Source organism: Sceloporus undulatus, chromosome 5 (genome assembly GCF_019175285.1).
Source record: "Sceloporus undulatus isolate JIND9_A2432 ecotype Alabama chromosome 5, SceUnd_v1.1, whole genome shotgun sequence".
Taxonomy (NCBI): domain Eukaryota; kingdom Metazoa; phylum Chordata; class Lepidosauria; order Squamata; family Phrynosomatidae; genus Sceloporus; species Sceloporus undulatus.
The window spans coordinates 39,670,485-39,678,831 of NC_056526.1; the positions used below are offsets into that span (position 1 = coordinate 39,670,485).

Consider the following 8,347-nt stretch of genomic DNA (forward strand, 5'->3'; position numbering starts at 1 on the left):
TGCAGGTTTGGGACTGATATCTTCCCATATATATATATATATATATATAGAGAGAGAGAGAGAGAGAGAGAATCTCTCTATATACAGCCACACATCTTGACAAAATGCAGTTTTGGGACTAATATAGTCCCATATCTATCTATCTATAGTCTCTAGATGCAGCCACATCTTGACAAAATGCAGGTTTGGGGCTAATATAATCCCACATATCTAGTCTCTCTCTCTCTAAAGTCACATCTTGACAAAATGCAGGCTTCAGACTTATATAGTCCCATATACCTCTCTCTCTCTGAATGCGACAATAATAGTCTGAAGTCTGCATTTTGTCAAGATGTGGCTGTTCTCAGTTCAGGTGCTATTGGAAGGACATTCCTGCAAGCAGACTGCCTCCTCTTTCTGGCCATCTGGGTAGTCCAGGAAATAAAATCTAAATTCCATTAGCAATGCAAAAGGGTTTTTTCCCCTGTGACTTCTTGCAAAGTGAGATCCTAATCGCTCCTTCCCTGCAGGCTGTGAGGAAGAAGAGGAGGAGGAGGAGGAGGGTGAAGGCTGGGGTAAAGGACTTGAATATTTTTTCTGGCAGGCCAGAAAATGCACCCCTTGGTTTACCAGATGTATGCCTAAGACTACCGTAGTCTGGAAACAGTAAAGAACTAGTACAATTAGGTCTCCACACCCACAAATTCTTTATCCACGAATTCAACCATCCACGGCTTGAAAATCTTTAAAAATATATAAATTCCCCCCAAACAAACCTTGTTTTTGCCATTTTATATAAGGAATGCATTTTACTATCCATAATATTTAATGATATGGCCGCATTAGTCTGTAGAATCAACATACAGGGAGATCTTGTATCACCTTTGAGACTTAACTGATAAAAAGAAGTTGGCAGCATGAGCTTTCGTAGCCAAAAGTCCACTTCCTCAGATGCTTTGGCCCAAAGCATCTGGCAAAGTAGACTAAAGTCTACAAAAGCTCATCCTGCCAACTTCTTTCAGTTAGTCTCAAAGGTGCTACAAGATCTCTCTACATAATATTTAATGTACTTGAAGATTGATGGATTTTGGTATTCCCAGGGGTTCCTGGAACCAAATCCCAGCAGATACCAAAGGCCCACTGTATTCATTTTGTTGATATTTTAAAAAAACGCAAGGTCTGGACTGGTAAAAAGCTTTGTCCTAGATGGGGGTTTGCACTCCCATTGGAGGAGCAGGCACATAGCCTTGGGAGTGCCTCCTAGAACCCTTTTTTCCCTTTTTCATTTGATGCCCCATTTGACCTCCTGTGGTACAAAGTGCTTGGCACTTTTGGTGTAGATGTTTTCTACTTAGGGAAATTTTTTAATTAGCTGTCAAATTACTGAGAGGGCGCCCATTGAACTTCTCGAACCTATTCCCAATTTAGAATCATAGAATCATAAGAGTGTGAAGAGACCGTTAAGGGCCCCATCCCAGTCCAACCCCCCTGCCATGCAGGAACTCTCAGTAAAAGCATCCCTGACAGATGGCCATCCGAGCCTCTGCTTAAAGACCTCCAAGAGTTTGACTTCCACCACTCTCCAAGGGAGTGTGTTCCTCCTGGTCAGACAGCTCTTACTGTCAGGAGAGTTTCCTCTAATGGTTGAAGTGGAATCTCTTTTTCCTGTAGCCTTGCCAATGCCATTGTCTCTGTGTCCTATGTCTCTGGGTTCCTCTGGAGCAGGCAGAAAACAAGCGTTGCCCTCCTCAAATAGGCCATCGGCCGTCAAATTTGAACGGGCTATCATATCACCGTCTTAGACCTCCAGGCTAAGCACAAAACATCCCCAGCCTGGGTCCCCCTAGAATTCCATTCCTCATAGGACATGGTTTTTTTCCATACCTTTCCACCATTTTTTGTTTAGTCACCCCTCCTTTTGACATTAATCCCTTAAGACAGGCTTTCCCGTTTTCAATTAAGTCTATTTTATGTAAGAGGGGGAGACATACACCTCCAGCATAAACACATACAACAGCAACTCGCAAGACTCAATGGAAATAAAGGAGGAAAAATTTGGAAGGCCCTCACTTAGTTGATACTCCCGCCATCCCCCTTCTCCGGAATCCCAATGCAGAATAGGGGATAGAAGTGGGGGAAACAAAACACCGGGCCGCAACAGAATGGGGTGAGTTATGTTTGCCCAAGCCGGAGCTAAATCAAGTTTCAGAGTGCATGAAAGTCCCGGAGCCCCCTGTTTCCCCTGAAAGGAGCACACCGCGGGCAAATCCCGGGGTTTCTTTAATAGGCCAATCTAAGCTCTGAAGATATCTTAATATTCCTTTGGCCAGAGCCTAGACAAGGTGTTGATTGCCCGGAGCATTGGGGGGTGTGGATGCCTTTGTCCATTTTTCCAGTTGGGGTCCTCCCGGAAACATGGGCGGGGAGGGGGAAGATACCCAGACAGTAGGTGGGGGGTCCTTGTTTTGATCATGGCCCATGCAAAGGTGAGACATAGTCTTTTATTGTTCCCAAGCTTGGAAAGTGGGCTCCTCCCTTATTGCAACTCTCAAAAACCTTCTTTGGGGAAATTTCCAAAGGGTTATTGTTCGAGGGGTTCCTGTGAGGATCATGTCATGGGGACCAGTTTTTGCCCTACCTGGTCTCCCCTTCGCCTAAAAAACCTTGGCAGCCCACAGGGAGGTCCCCGTGGGGAAGTCTGTAGCAACTCTTCGACCTCAAGACCGCTCCAAATTTTTTAAAAAAAAAATCCCAGGTCTTACGAACCACTAGCTTCAACTGATGTGCCAGCTACATCTTTTCCTGCAATGAATAGAACCTAGCCCACAGTTAGTCCTGCGCTGGTAACCCCAGGGTAGACAACTTTAATTGTGCTCTAACTTGAGCTGCCTTTGAAGATGATTCGGAAACTGCAGCTAGTGCAAAATGCAACACGAGCGTTTTCAAATTGCTGACTAGTGGCACCCATACAGATAACCTGTCCCATGTGCCAGTCTTAAACGGAAATGGAAGAAGGACAAAGAGGTTTCAGTTATATAAGAGCATATGACTGGTGTGTAACAAAGTTTTTCTCCTTCCCTCATACTTAAACCTAGGGTCCGCTGACAAAGCCTCAACTGGTTGGAAAATACGGACAAGCAAAAAAGGAATGATCTTTCAACCCATTTTTTTTTCATTAGTTCTTGTTTCTTTTTCACATTTGCTGTTGTTTCATAATTTTTGACAAATTTATTAAGTGGTGACCACAACTGGCCAGCTTTAAAAGGGATTAGTATAATTTCCATGGAAGATAAACCTTGGCTGTTTGTTTTTATGTTGCAAATGTTAGCTTCAGGTAGCAAGAGGCAGTCTGCCTTCAGAATACCAGTTTGTGTATGGTACATGGTTGGATGATGCAAAATGGCAATTACGCGACCCGCTGTTTGTGATGACCTTCAAGGTTTGGTTGCCCCAAAGCCTTAACCCTGAACGAACCATCCACATCCCAACATGCATCACTTAGAAAAGAACCATTAAGCCCCTCTTTTATTTCAACTTTTTCCTTCCAGGGTGCATCGAGTTTTTTTTAGTTGACCAACAATGGGTACAGAATATTGGATGAAAATTTGATCATTTTGATCTGAATCCACCATTTGGCAGATGAACAATGATAAAATTTAAAAGCTTTATGAACCAGTAAGAAGCCTCCACCACTCACACAGCGGCACCACCCACCAAAAAACCCACACCAAACTTTTTGTTTTTTTTTTTCCAACCATCTATGGCCACGTTCCCTGTAGGAAGCAGTAAAATGTGCTGTTGTTAAAAGGGCATTCAAATAAGATTTGCCTGTAAATGAGAAACGGCTCTGAGTCCCTAGGCCTGAGCCCTCCCCTGGGGGGGGTGGGGGGGGGGGGGGGGGGGGAGGGGGGGGTGGGGGGGGGGGGGGGGGGGGGGGGGGGGGGGGTGGGGAGGGGGGGGGTCAGTTAAGGTGGGATAAGAGGGGGGGGGGGGGGTGGGGGTGTGGGGGGAGGGGGGGGGGGGGGGGAGGGGGGGGGAGGAGGGTGGGGGGGGGTGGCTCAGGTGTGTGCAAAACTCAGGTTTCATAGCATCCTTGTCTGAGTCAATCCACCTTGCAATGCAGTTTTATTCTCTTTTTTTCTACTGTGTGGAAGTGTTGTAATGCCTTTTGTTTCCGAACTTATGGGTACCCCTAATGTGAACCTATCCATGGAGTTTTTTTTTTGGGCCAAGATTGTGTTCGGAGGAGGGTTGTCATGCCCTTCCCGGAGGCTGAGAGCATGTGGCTTGCCACAAGGTCCCACCCAGTGGGAGTTCAATGGCAAAGCTTGGGAAATTGAACCCTGCTCTCGCAAGAATTGTACTCCACCATGTAAAAAAACCATTATTTATTACGCCACAAGGTTTTCCCCCCGCAAAAAAAAAAAAAAAAAAAAGAGGAAAGGAAGGAAAAGAGGGAATTTTTTTCTCTTCTGACTGACCCTTCCAATTTAGTTTGGTCTTTTCTAATTGAGTCGTGTCTCAACAATGATGATTTTCCAACTGTGGATAACCCTCAATTTTTAGCCATTTTTTGCTTTGTTCGAAGAAGTTTGAGTAATGAATTTTCTCCATGTACCCCATTAATTCATCTTTCATTATCAAGCCCGATAGTATCTGCAGAACTCCTCCCCCTCCAGCAACCAAATCTTTAAATGAATCAGTATGTAGGGGTGCTCATGATATAGAAAATAGGCCATTAAATTATTCTTGAAGTTAAAAATAAGGGTGCCGTTCTACACTTATAAGAAGTAATGACACAATTTTTGAACAAAAACTTAAACCATTTAAAATAAAGTCCCCTGTAGCACCCATCCTAATTGAATTCTGAGATATTGTAAGTTTTGAAAGATTCTCAGCCTTCCTCTGTCCAAACATGTTTTGGTGACTCAAAAAACACAAATCCCAGATTCCTTAGGAATGGAGCCATGGGTAGTTAAAGTGGTGTCAAACTATATTATTTTCTTTAGTATAGCCTGCCCCTTGGAGAAAGGAGGAATGAGACATCTCCCAAGAAACCCTCCATCTTCTACTGCTCTGTTCGGGTTTCTGCTTGTATAATAGATAGGGTTTGCATGGTCCCCAAAACACACTGCAGAATAATCCAGTTTTGAGAACCCGCTTTATAAACTGCCCCTGGCTTCAGTGCTAGGGAATCCTGGGGAATGGTAGTGTTTATTGTGGCATGGGGCACCAAGCGCTCTTCTAACAGAGAAGGGCTAAATGGTCCTCACAAAACTAACAGTTTCCCCAAAGAATTCCTAGCCACTGAGCCAGGGCCAGTTAAAAAGCCGGTCGCAAAAACTGGAATTATTTCTGCGGTGGTGTTTTTTTGGACCTAAATCGGCTTCAATCACCTAAATTAAAAAAATAATAATGATAATAATTTTTATTATTCTTTATGGTCAATAATGAATAGGTCAAGGGCGTGAAGTGAAGAAAGTCCATTGGCTTTGCGTCTGGTGAAAGCAGATTTAGGCCCCAAAAAACTACTACACACTGGAGAAATAACCCGAGTTTTGAGGCCTGGCTTTAAAACTGCTTTTTCAACTTCAGTGCTAGGAGAATCCCTGGGGAATTGTAGTTTTTAAAGTGAATGAGAGCTCTCTCCCTGGTGGACAGAGAAGGCTAATAAAAATATCTTCACAAAACCGCCACTTCCCCCCTAGAATTAATTCACGCCCAAGTGTGTTTGGGCCCTCTTCTCTGATGTTTGGGCCTATTTAACAACGCAAAAAAACGCCAGGCAAAACCGAACGGCCTGAGAGGAGGCGCTCCTTCGCCTCCTCCTTTCCCCTCGGGCGCCGGGCACACCGCCCCCTTTCTTCCCCTCCCTCCTAGGCCTAGGCCTAGTCCGGCCCAGAGAGAGCCAGGGCGGCGAGGAGCCACGGAAGGGTGAGGATTGTGGGGCTCCATATTTTGGTGCCCCAGGGAACAAAGAGAATTCCCCCCCGCGCCCGTGTGGGTTCCAAAAATTATTTGGCCGGTAGAGTGGTCGTTTAACATGAAAACCAACTTCCGAAGGCGGCGGTGTTTAGCTCGCCCCCCGGCCCACGGGGAGAGTAACAAGGCCGCGTGGGGAATGGGAGGCCTTCCTTGGGCAAAGCCCCTCAAAATGGAGGGTGGTTTGGACTTTCCTTTTTGATGGAGAAAATGGTTTGAAATGAGGACCCGTTGTCTGGAAAAAGGAGGTGCGACCGGGCCTTCCTCCCTTTTTCTCCTCCAGGACACGTCCCCCTCCATTGTCAACCCCTTTTCCTGTTGTCCAAGAATAGGCCAAAACCACCCTCACATTTTTGTGAGATAACCTGCCCAAAGCAAAGCCATTTGTAATTCCATATTTCAGTTATCTGCTTTTATTCTTTTTCTGGAAAGGTCCTCCCCATTTTGCCGCATGGGCCGCCCTCCTTTGGGGCCCTTTTGTTGCCCCATTAGTGACGCGGAGAGGTTTGTTCAGGCAAAGGGCCTTTGTCCCTTTGGCCCAAGGCCCCCCCTCCTCCTGATGCTGAAGAAGAGTGTAACCCGAACCTCCTTTGCCCAAGGCCACACTCAGTGGGTTTTTTCGCGACTGAGCCGGGGACCTCTTTTTATTTCTCCCAAAGTACCCCTCCAATAACCAAATGCTTCCTTGTAATGGACATTAAGACGGCGTCCCTTGCTGAACACGCTGCCGGTGGTGACACGACTTTTTTTTTGTTTTCTTTTTTTTTTTTTTTTTCTTTTTTTCCCTTTTGAGAAGTAACACAGCAAAACCCCCAAACCCACAAACAAGTGGGAGTCTTCGTGGGGGAACCAACATGCCAGGTTTGCAGCAGCATTTCCGAAGATCCACTGGCTTCTTTCATCAGGGAAAAGGTGGGTTTAATAGTAAACAAGTCAATACAACGACAACACACCCACAGCCACATAGTCTTGAAACAAAATTCAGGTATTATTATTATTATTATTATTATTATTATTATTAATCCCACCCTTCTCCCAAGGCTGGGACTTCACTTCGCAGCTGTAACTTGTGCCTTGCCTATTGGTCATACTGGAAGCAGTTGAATTTTTCCAATGGTACAAAGGCTTTTAATGCCTAGGCATTTAAAGGTTTTTTTTCCTCCCTGTTTCAAGTATGCTGTGCTAAAAATCATAATAATTAATCCAATTCATTTGGTAATGACATTTACTAATAATAAACAGAGCAAAATATACAAGGCAGTGATGCTATTGTCCAGCGAAGGGGTGGTGTACATCCGGCCAGACATGAAAAGAGATTTTATTTTCTTGCTAATGTAAACTCTAGCAACTATAGGGCTATGTTTTACCTTGGGACCAATAGATTTCAGGAATGAAGGAAATCTGGTCTGTGTATATCAAACTGGAAGAAGTTTTAATGTTGAACCATTTCTGCCTGTTTCCACTGTAAAGAGGTAACATACTCATGTTTTTTTTCATTTTACTTCCAGTAACAGATCAGGTTTAAAATTCCTTCTTCATGCTGAATGGAGCAGATTCATTTACCTTAAGAGACTTTCTCATCTACTTACTAATCAATCTGTTTGTATAATCAATGGAATAAATGCTGGCTACAGTGGGAAAATCAAAGATCTGTATGCATTCTATGTCAGTGTAGACCTTTATCTTTTTGGATCAAACTGTGGGAGTATCAGGTGTTCATGTTATTTGGCAGCAGCTAGCAGCTAATATTATTATGAAATTATTTTTTCCTTCATTCAAAATCCATGTACTACTTAGGACACCTAAAGTACTTCAATAGCACGAAGCTCGCTACTGGTAGGATTGTTATAATAAATGTGTTAAGAAAGGAAATATCCCATATTGGCTTCACTCTTTTATGTTTTTGTTCTTTGATGTTTCGCATGGATCTGCATTATAAAAGATGAAACAGGCACAGGGAAAGAAGATACCAATAGAACATACTGTGATCTCTGCAAATCCCACAATCCCATTGTGGCTATTGAGATGTACCTTGAGCGTTTTAGTAATCTAGATTCTTTTGGAAGCAAGTCCATGGAAAACTGATCAGTAAGTTTGTTTTCTGGCAGAGAAACAAAACAGAAGCATGAACAAAGTCTAGATCATCTTAGTGCCTCTAGCCCATGAAAGTAGGATGAAGCCCTCTTGTTATCTGTCCAGCCCTTATTGAGAAGAATGACAAAACAAAACAAAACATAGAAGTGATGTAAATGTTGCTAGACTTACCTTTCTGTGTTCTGTTGTCTGATTAAAATGAAGTTATTTGAACAAATGGCTTATTTGCTTGTACATATATTTCTTCCACACACAAAATATAGTTCAGTAAACTGAAATCCTAATAAGACAC

The 8,347-nt window shown here is 43.8% G+C and overlaps 1 protein-coding gene across 3 annotated transcripts in view; it reads right to left on the minus strand.

Moving 5' to 3' along the window:
• The window catches only part of NFAM1 (NFAT activating protein with ITAM motif 1), a 78,366-nt gene that overhangs the window by 59,228 nt on the left and 10,791 nt on the right, over nt 1-8,347 (minus strand). The window lies entirely within an intron of this gene.